At 39.3% G+C, this 9,147-nt stretch overlaps 1 protein-coding gene across 1 annotated transcript in view; it reads right to left on the reverse strand.

The window, feature by feature from the left end:
- The window catches only part of ACVR2A (activin A receptor type 2A), a 68,699-nt gene extending 59,817 nt beyond the window's left edge, over positions 1–8,882 (reverse strand). Inside the window, exon 1 of the mRNA XM_075711601.1 lies at positions 8,864–8,882. The gene's annotated coding sequence lies outside the window, so the exon portion shown is untranslated. The remainder of the gene's footprint in view (positions 1–8,863) is intronic.
- Positions 8,883–9,147: the final 265 nt, after the last annotated feature.

Here is a 9,147-nt window from a genome sequence, read left to right on the forward strand (position 1 = left end):
GGGATGCGCAGTGTCCCAAGCAGAGCCCCCCAAGAGCCTACCCTAGGGCCCATCCTGTTTCGTACCTTTATCGATGGCTGGAGGAGGTGGCGTAACGCACCCCAGGGAGTTTGCGGGCAATGGCAGGGATGTCACTCAGGAGGACCTGGACAGACTAGAGGGGTGGGCCAACAGGAACCCCACAAAATGCAAGAAGGACAAACGTGAAGTCCTGCACCTATGGACAGAGCACCCTCTGCAACAGTACAAGCGGCGACTGTCAGACTAGGTAGCAGCTCTGCTGAAAAGAACCTGGAGGCTGGTGGACAACACACTGCTTTGAGCATGAGGCTGGAGAAGATCGCCTGATGACCCAAATGAATCTACGCTCCTACGCTTTTAAAAAGTAATTTCAGATAAGAAGCCACCGTTTCTACTCAGAGCCATTATTATGAAATGACATTAAGAAACAGGTAGACTGCAAGATTATGGTAACAACCAACTCCACTGTTCCTGCATCAAAACTTCCAATACTCATCTAAAATAGAAATAATGTTTAAACACAAAGTAGGCATTTTTTCTTCAAAGCATGTCTCTATACTGCAGATCACAACAGGTCCACGTGCTGCTTGCTGGCCCTTAGGCAACATGTCAGACTGAGCATTGCGATTCCACGTAGCGCTTGACCATGGACCTCCTCCTCATGGCTCCATGTGACGTTCTTCTGGCCCCAAAGCAGGTTATGGATTGGTTTGGGCTTTTTTTGTTGGTGTTTTCTTTTAAGTAGGACAGTTGTTCAGTTTGAACATCCAAAATAATGCAAAAGCTAAGCTGTAACCCAGTGTAAATCATCATAATGTTTTCACAGCATACTGATGGTATATACTCCATGCTCTCAGATACAAGATGAGAGCATACTGAAGTGCTGAAGCTGCAGGAATTCTGGTACAGTCTTGACTGTGCTGCCTCCTGGCACTGGCCCCCTGCCTGCACTATCCCTCAAACTGTGCTTGCATGTCATCTCATTAGACACCAGTTGGCACAAGCTAAAACAGTTATCAGGACTGCACTAGTCGTTCACCGGTATTTGTGCTCACTCTGCAGCCTCATTTCGCTGAGAAGTTTTGAAACAGTCAAAAAAGACAAGCCACAAATGATCTCTAAAACATTCTTCAGATCTACAGTCAATCATACTGAAAAAAAAAAAAACTAAAAATTGCTGAGTTGCCTTACCCCTTTCCATTTTTTCCCCAGAATAAAAACTGCAGGTCAACTTATCCTCATAAAAAGTTTGGTATCTTTCAGAAAATGCAGAAACAATATCCTAAGTGTTTTTGACCACTTTCTCCCTTCTTCATTTCTAAAAAGGATGGATGTACCATCCAACTTAAAAAGTTGATCCGCCACAAAAAACTTTGCCACTTCAGTTCCAAAAACTAACTCTTTTCTGGGGAAATGACAATACAATTAATTCACTCCATTTAGGAATGGAAGACACAAAGAGTTAAAGCTATAGAAAAGCAACAAAATCCCAAACAATACAGATTCGTATTCACAGTTTTAAAATTAATTATACACTTTCTGAAAACAAAACCTTTAAATGAAATTTGATTCTTAAGTAACCTTTCAGGTATTAGCTTTAGACTGTGTCAATGTTAACAGTCAGAAGGGTAAAACTTAACTCATTTGCTGTCATTACAGAGACAGTGGAATCTTCCCAACCGTGAGAACAGCCTCATTTAGGTGCACAACAAAACTAGATTAGAAGGCAATACCTACCATTTGTAAAAGCAAAATACAACATTCATTTTCTTAATTTCAGCTTAGTTGGTAACTATCTCAAAGTTCAGAAAACAAAAGAACTTCAGAAATAGTCTTGGTTTTCATTTTAGCTAAGATCTAGCATTTATAAAACGTTGATTCTTCCTGAGTATCTTGCCTTTTAGTCACTTCAATTCATTAACTATAGGCAATGTTTCCCTCATGTAAAAAGAGTTATAAAAGCAAAAAACCAAAAATGTATTTTGGCATTTCTTACATACCCATTGCAGTTAACAGTATACGGGGGCTTGCTTTTAATTACATTCTGGTTCCGGCATTTTGAATTCAGTCACCACCTAATTACAGCTTCATATAAATCCTTAAAAATAGAAATTCTACCTTAACAAAATAAGGAATCTCAAAAGGTGATATCTAACCATTTCAATTACTTCAACAACATGTAGCCTTCTTGTCAACTAAAGGTACTCAACATCATATGAAGGCCAAGTCAATGTAGTTTAAGAGTTGCTAACAAGCCTTCTTAGTGAATAACTCAAGAATAACATAGAAATTAGTTACAATTTTGGACCGACTCTGCATCCTGATTGAAACAGATTATCTCGCACCAATTGAACCAGAAATACCAGTAGAATACAAGAATACCAGTACTTTTACAAGGAAAGTTTTTAGAGTTTAGCAATACTTAATTTACCCTCAAAAAAAAAAAAAAAAAAAGAATGAAACATTGAGTTGGCAATATATACAAGCCTTCCTGTTCTTCCACTGCTACACTGTAAAGTCACCAAGATTTTAGGCTACACAGCCGTCACTCGGACCTTTGCTGGCATCAATACAACCGTAAGTATGTCACTTGCTCATTTTCTCCATCACGAAGTTTCTGCCTGAAAGCAAGAGCAGCACAGTTCATTAAGAGGACCATCACAAAGAAAGTTCCACAGACAGACAGGTAAAGGCGACCATCCTGCTCATCCTTCTTGGATTGCGAGTCTGAAAATGGGATTAATTTGGGACAACCGTGGAACAGAAGTGAAGAAAGAAAAGATAAAAAGAGAAGGTACATTCTTTCGCTGAACTATCTGAAGTAGTTCAGTTTTTTGTGACGGCAACCAACTAGATAGAGGTGGGTACAAAGAAGCACTTCACGCCTCCGATACCCAGCCTGAGCAAATCCCATCCTAACAACAATACCAGCGCTACCTCCAGCTGCTTCTGGCTGCGGGAACATGCAGTCTTCCCACAAACGCTTCCCTCATTTCCAAGTGTTTTTCAAATACCTCTAACCACATAACCAAAGATTTATGCCTCCAGTTAGCAAGCGAACTGCCTATTTTTTTCCCCCTAGCCAGACTACTTGCTTCCAGTTACAGCTTTAACGAGGAGATTCGGAAGAGATCCATGAATGTTGACCTTTCTCTTCAAGGGTTACTGTACTACGACACTACTAAGGAACAGTGCCTAAGCAATAATTACTGCAGTGGATAAATCCTTCTCTGCTTTCTTTCCACCAAGAATTGAAGCTTTCGATGCATCTAACGTACATTTGGGATTCGTACCCACAAAGATATGTAATGTAAACAATGTTGCAGTAAATATTCATTTTCTGTGGGATTAAGCCTAAATACGCTCTGCTGTTTGGCACCGTAGTCACAAACTGTTTCTAAGGAAAAGAAAAAAAAAAAACCTCCACCACCACACAGACAGTGTAGGGGAGAGGAGATAAGAGATGCCACATAAAGTCACTGGCATCCAATAACACTTCAATTTCCATATGGAAGTAACAGGAAATAAGATATGCTGAATTTTAAGCACCAAGGCAACAAAAACACATTAAGATTTCATCACACAAGAACTTGGCTGTAAAATTCGCAATTTTCTTGATCTTTTTAAAGAGTTCTCATTTTCAGGAACATCAGATAGCTAACAGACCATGTATTCTACCAACCAGCTAAAGCAGACATTTGCGTTAATCTGCTTTCTGTTAATTAAGTGGTGGAAATGCATCTCCCCTTCACCAAGAAGTCTCTTCCACAGTAAGATTCCTTGTCAAACTCTATCTTTTTACAGCCCGTGTTATAATGATTACTCTCCAGGTGATTTCCCAAGGATAAGTACCCAGGACTTGCTATATCTTAGCTCCAAATCATATAGGTCTCCAAAAGACTACTTTTGCATGCTGCATCCACCACATTTGTCTGTTAATAAAGAAAACATTACTACCATCTTTTAAGAGACCAGACACTATAGATGCATACTTCATAATGATAGTTTGAAATACAACTGTATTCCAATTTCAAAGAGAAATAAGCTATGGGAGTTGGGAGAGAAGGTATAATCACTAAGAATGAAAAACACTGGAGTTACTGTTATTTTTTTCTTTTTTTCCCCTACCTAAAACTAGTGACATGACAAAAATGAACCTCTATAGTTAAATGGGGGAGGGGGGGGCAGAGGAAGTTAGTTGTCTGCCCTCATTTGCCACTGCTCTGAACCCATCACCTAAGGACTTTTGCCCCCAAATTCCAGAAAAGTGTTGGGGGGGGGGGGGGGGGGGGGGGGGGGAACAAAATAGCATTCAAATACTCTCCATTAAAACCAGCTGAAAACTATTATTCATGGTAGCAGTAATTACCTTCTCACACCCCCATATAGCAGAAAACCACATTCTCCTCACACAGAACACCTCCTCCCACCAACTTCCATGGCATCCAGCATCTGAAGCAAACTTATTTAAGCTTTTTCTATGAGCAAAGACTTGTGTCTCAAGGGTAGACATGCAAATAAACTCAAGACAGAAGCATCTCTCCAGAAACATTTGTCAAGCAGGGTTCTACTAGAACTACACTTACATGCTCTAATATTGCATTAGCACACGGACAGCTCTTTTTCATAACCCAGAAGATTTAGGGTTTGTAACTTTTGTTAAGTATTAACAGATTACATTGATTACAGATCAAAATTCTGTTACTAATTCTGAGTCATAACATCAACCTGGAGCCATGAAACTTTGTAAACTACGTAACATTTACATCTAAGTAAATGTATCTATGCTTCAAAACAGTATTAAGTAAGTTTACAAGTCCTGCTCTCAACAGCAACATCAAGAGTGCTGGGGTATTGCCCAATGATAACATAATTACAAGAAGTGTGCACTTTTATAAAAAAGGAATCTTGATCAGGATTTTACTTCAAAAGCAGTGCTAAGTCTGAAGTGTCTTATTGCTCCGCCTGTGCAATAAAGTGATTAGAGTTCAACCACAATCATGGATGGCTTGCAGAGAACATAGCAGCAGAGACAGCTTCACAAACAATACTCCTAAACCTTTGGCAGGATTCTCAAGCACTACCAAATCAATAATGAAAGGACAGTCAAAAAAAAAGTTACACTAGTAAAACTAAAGAAAAAAAAAGTCTCACCTCCCACCCCTCAATTCCTTCAGAACACCTAGCCATTCAGCTTCTGAAGCTGTAGCAGTATCTTTGGCTTTACAGTTCTACCTAGATTTTGGGGGGGGGGGGGGGGGGGGGAATAATTAAAAAAAAAATAATTTCCCCTGAGAATAATCAGTGTGAGATAGAAGAACAAAATAAAATAAAACAAAAAAATCAAAGAATAAGACATTCCTTATGCAGTGAAAATGCTACTTTAACTACAAAGGTATCTTTGACATACCATTTCCTTTAGCAAAATTACTCGAGACCTTCAGAGTGGCTTGAGAACGATCTAGCATGAGGAAAAAAAAACCAGAGAGGACCAAGACTCTTCCAAAATGCTTCCTTTTGCTTAGGTGATTTTTTAGCATGAATCAAGCTTAAGTGTGTTTTAAAAAATATGGATCTTGTCCCCTGTAAGAGCCTTAGAGGTGCAGAATTACTTTGATGACAGACTGCCCAGGTACCAAAGACAGAACAGGTAGCTCAGAAGAGAAGAAACGATGGTTTAGGAGATACGGAGTGCAAGAGTAACAAAAGGAACCATGAGATGTTAGAAACTATAGCACCCACAACACAAGATTTTGGTTAAAGACAGTCCACTACTTCAACATCTCCCACATTTTCAGCTGCATGGGGCATATATTCTGAAACATCACATAAAATTACGAAAGTATACGATCTCTGTTCCTGGAAGTTCATAAAGTGTAACTCCGCAATCTGGAGGACACAGGAACACATCTCCTTGGGGGAGGGGGAGAACACAGATAATATCTAAAGAGAAGTGTTCTTTGATGAACAAGCTATTTACTGTTTTCCTTTTTTAAGCTCACCTACAATCTTGCCTCATCTACAAGAGAGTCACAGGAAGCATATTCAATTGTTCATAAGTATTTTATTATCACTTCAGGATCTTCTGTTCTTTCTTGAATCAGAAATGCAGACAGTTTTACATAAAAAGCACATCAGCAGGCACATGGAGAACCCTGACCTGGGCACTTTGTTTTCATGTTTAGTTAACACGCATTCATCTCATTCTCTTGAATTAGTACAAACGGGTGCAAACCTACACCCACTTTTATTCAAGCATCTACAAATATTTTAAAGTGTAATAACATAACACAGATGCTCTTTTTTAAATATCTTAGTCAGAAAGGGGAAATATTTTCACTCCCTTTGCAAAGATTATTAGATTTCATTCACTGGAAATTCCTGTCCATCTGAAGTACATTTACAGGATTTCATAGAGCAGTTTATAGATAGTAAAATAAAATGCCTTCAACGTAAAGACCACTTCCACACCCACCACACTGGTGGAAAAAAAAAATCCAACAACATTTTCACCTATTTAAAGAGCACTAGTATTAATTATTTAAAGAACACTAGTATTAATTGGCTATGTAAACAACTGCTGGAAATAAATTAATAAATACAGAAAACCAACACCCCCGTTCCCCGACACACGCACTCGGAGTAGCTGGAGACTGCACACCGGAGACAGACAAACCACACATCTGCACACCTGAACTCTAGGATTTCTTCAACCACTACCAATATTCTTAAATATATAGCCTGGGCAGACTTTTTTTTCCAAGACTAAAGACTGGAAAAGACACAACTTCTTCCGACGATGACGTTAGAATCAATTGATCAGGTATGATTTTAAACCAAAACAAGTCACAGTTAAGAGAAGAAACACTACTTATCAAAATGCCTGTTCTTCGTGCTAAAATCTTATATAATCTTATAATTTTCATCATAAAATCAAAAACTTACTGTTGAACTTATTTATTTTTAGACCTACACCAGGACTGCAGATACTCTAACATTTTAGGTGAGTAGAAGGTAGTTTAGTAATTGTAAATACCATAACACTCAATGTGTAGTACCGGAATAACCACCAAAACAATATCATTAACATGAGAAGCAGTCCGAATTGCAGCCAGTTTCCTGCTCATTTAGCAAAGATTAATTCCACCTTCACAGGCAAGAGAAACATTCATTGTACCTTACCAAGAACAACCTGGGCAAGAAATGCTAAAGAAAAGTCGGCTTTTGTTGCTTAACCATTCTTTTTAATAAGTGGGATAGGTAATGTCAACAAGATCACTATTCTGTGCTCTAGGCAAAGAGATCTTAATAGAAGGACAAGGAAGGAAGAGACAGACATGAAGAGCAGATGGCAGCAAGTCTTTGAGAAACTGTCACTGTGTGTGTGGGGGGGAAGTTTCCCTACAGAAAATATTCCCTAATTAAGAGGAATGTTGCTCAAGTAACTTAAAAATAAGGTATTAGGAAAAGATGAAAGACACATCTTCTACTGCAAGACAAAACTGTCAGAAGAAATCGTGTTTTGTTTCAAGAGAGGAATAAATGGTATACCCCAATAAAAAAGACCAAACCACCAAACCTCTATCTGTCCTTAACCTGCTCTGTTATTTATCTGGTTAAAACAGAAAGGATTTTTTTTTTTTTTTTTAGTTTATTTCTGGCAGCCATTTCACAGCACATTTAGCACACACGGAATTGATCAATACTGCTACAGACATAAGACTAGACTATCCATTTACTAACCACAAGAAAGTGTCCTGTTCAGCAAAAACCTGTACATTATAACACTGAAATCTTAAAAGGCATTGTTATACGGGTCTCATTACTCCCTTACACTGGTTACACTGAGGAGCTGAGCACTTGTCTGCTAGCTTTCAGACTGATAAACAAGTATACCTTTGCACGCTGTGCAAGAACCTTAGAAAGCGCATCTAAACCTACACCGATGTACACACGTTTGAAGCATAAGCGGAAAGTGCCAGGCTTGCCATGTAAACAAATATTAGATCCCTTACGCACCTCCTAATAGTTTTTTTTGTGAAACTGATGATGGAGCTTCAAGCAGAAATGTACCAAGAGTTCCCCCACCACCGGTTGCTCCCATAACCATTTTCCTCCTAAGGAAGCGTGGGGAAGTCCTCACGCCCCGCTCGCTTCTCGGGACTCAGAGCTGGCATTTGAAATCCAACTTCTGCCGTTTTAAAGAGAGAAGTAGTAGCTTTTTTTTTTTTTCTCTCGGTTTTGCACTACAAGGCAGTTGACATACCGAGTCGCAAAACACAAAGCGTTACAAATTATTGTTTAGACTGAAAGTCTGCCTTTTCTGCCCGATTCTGTGCGTACATCTACATGCACACACCCCTCGCTATCGCTAAAGGACGAGCTAAAGCTTTCAGAGCAGTTCCTACTCTAAACTAATGAAGCATTAATGAAGGCTGCCATTCACCAGTGAATGGTCTGCACTAAGAGATCTAATTGAAGTTAAGAGTATTTCAGCTGGGTTATTCTTACTTAAAAAAACCAAACCACCACGAAACACTAATAAGTGCATTGCCAGCTTCCTGTGTGTGACACTAGGCGCTTATGCCTCCACATTCGTTCCACACAGCTGATCTGAAATGCAAGCGCTGCACGCACCTGAAGTGCTCGTGTCACATACATTTTAAAGAACAACGATGAAAACGGCTTCTACCTTTACAGTCACTGCCATGCCCAAAGATTTGTCATCCGAAAAAAAGAAATTTCTCCTCCTCCACAGGAATCGACAAAGTTACCTCAAGCTTTCAAGTGCTGACCCCAAAGCCTCGCGTTTAAAGCGACAAAACCAAGAGCATTCACTTACCTGAAGAACAAGAGATAAGAAAAACAGCAAACGCCAACTTAGTAGCAGCTCCCATTTTCCAATGCTGTTAAAACATTTAAGTGACTTTAAATATCCAGTTTCCTGGGTCCTGCAAGCTGGAAAATCTCCCTTCTTGCTGAACCGTTATCAAGCAATCTATAGCAACATTTCTGCAGCAGATAATGTTCACAAAACAGTAAAATCAGATTTCTTTTCACGCTGACGATCTCCCTCTGGCTCTTTCTAGTGAGAATCCGGGTTGAGGGATGGATATATTTGGAACC

Source organism: Pelecanus crispus, chromosome 5, assembly GCF_030463565.1.
Source record: "Pelecanus crispus isolate bPelCri1 chromosome 5, bPelCri1.pri, whole genome shotgun sequence".
Taxonomy (NCBI): Eukaryota; Metazoa; Chordata; class Aves; order Pelecaniformes; family Pelecanidae; genus Pelecanus; species Pelecanus crispus.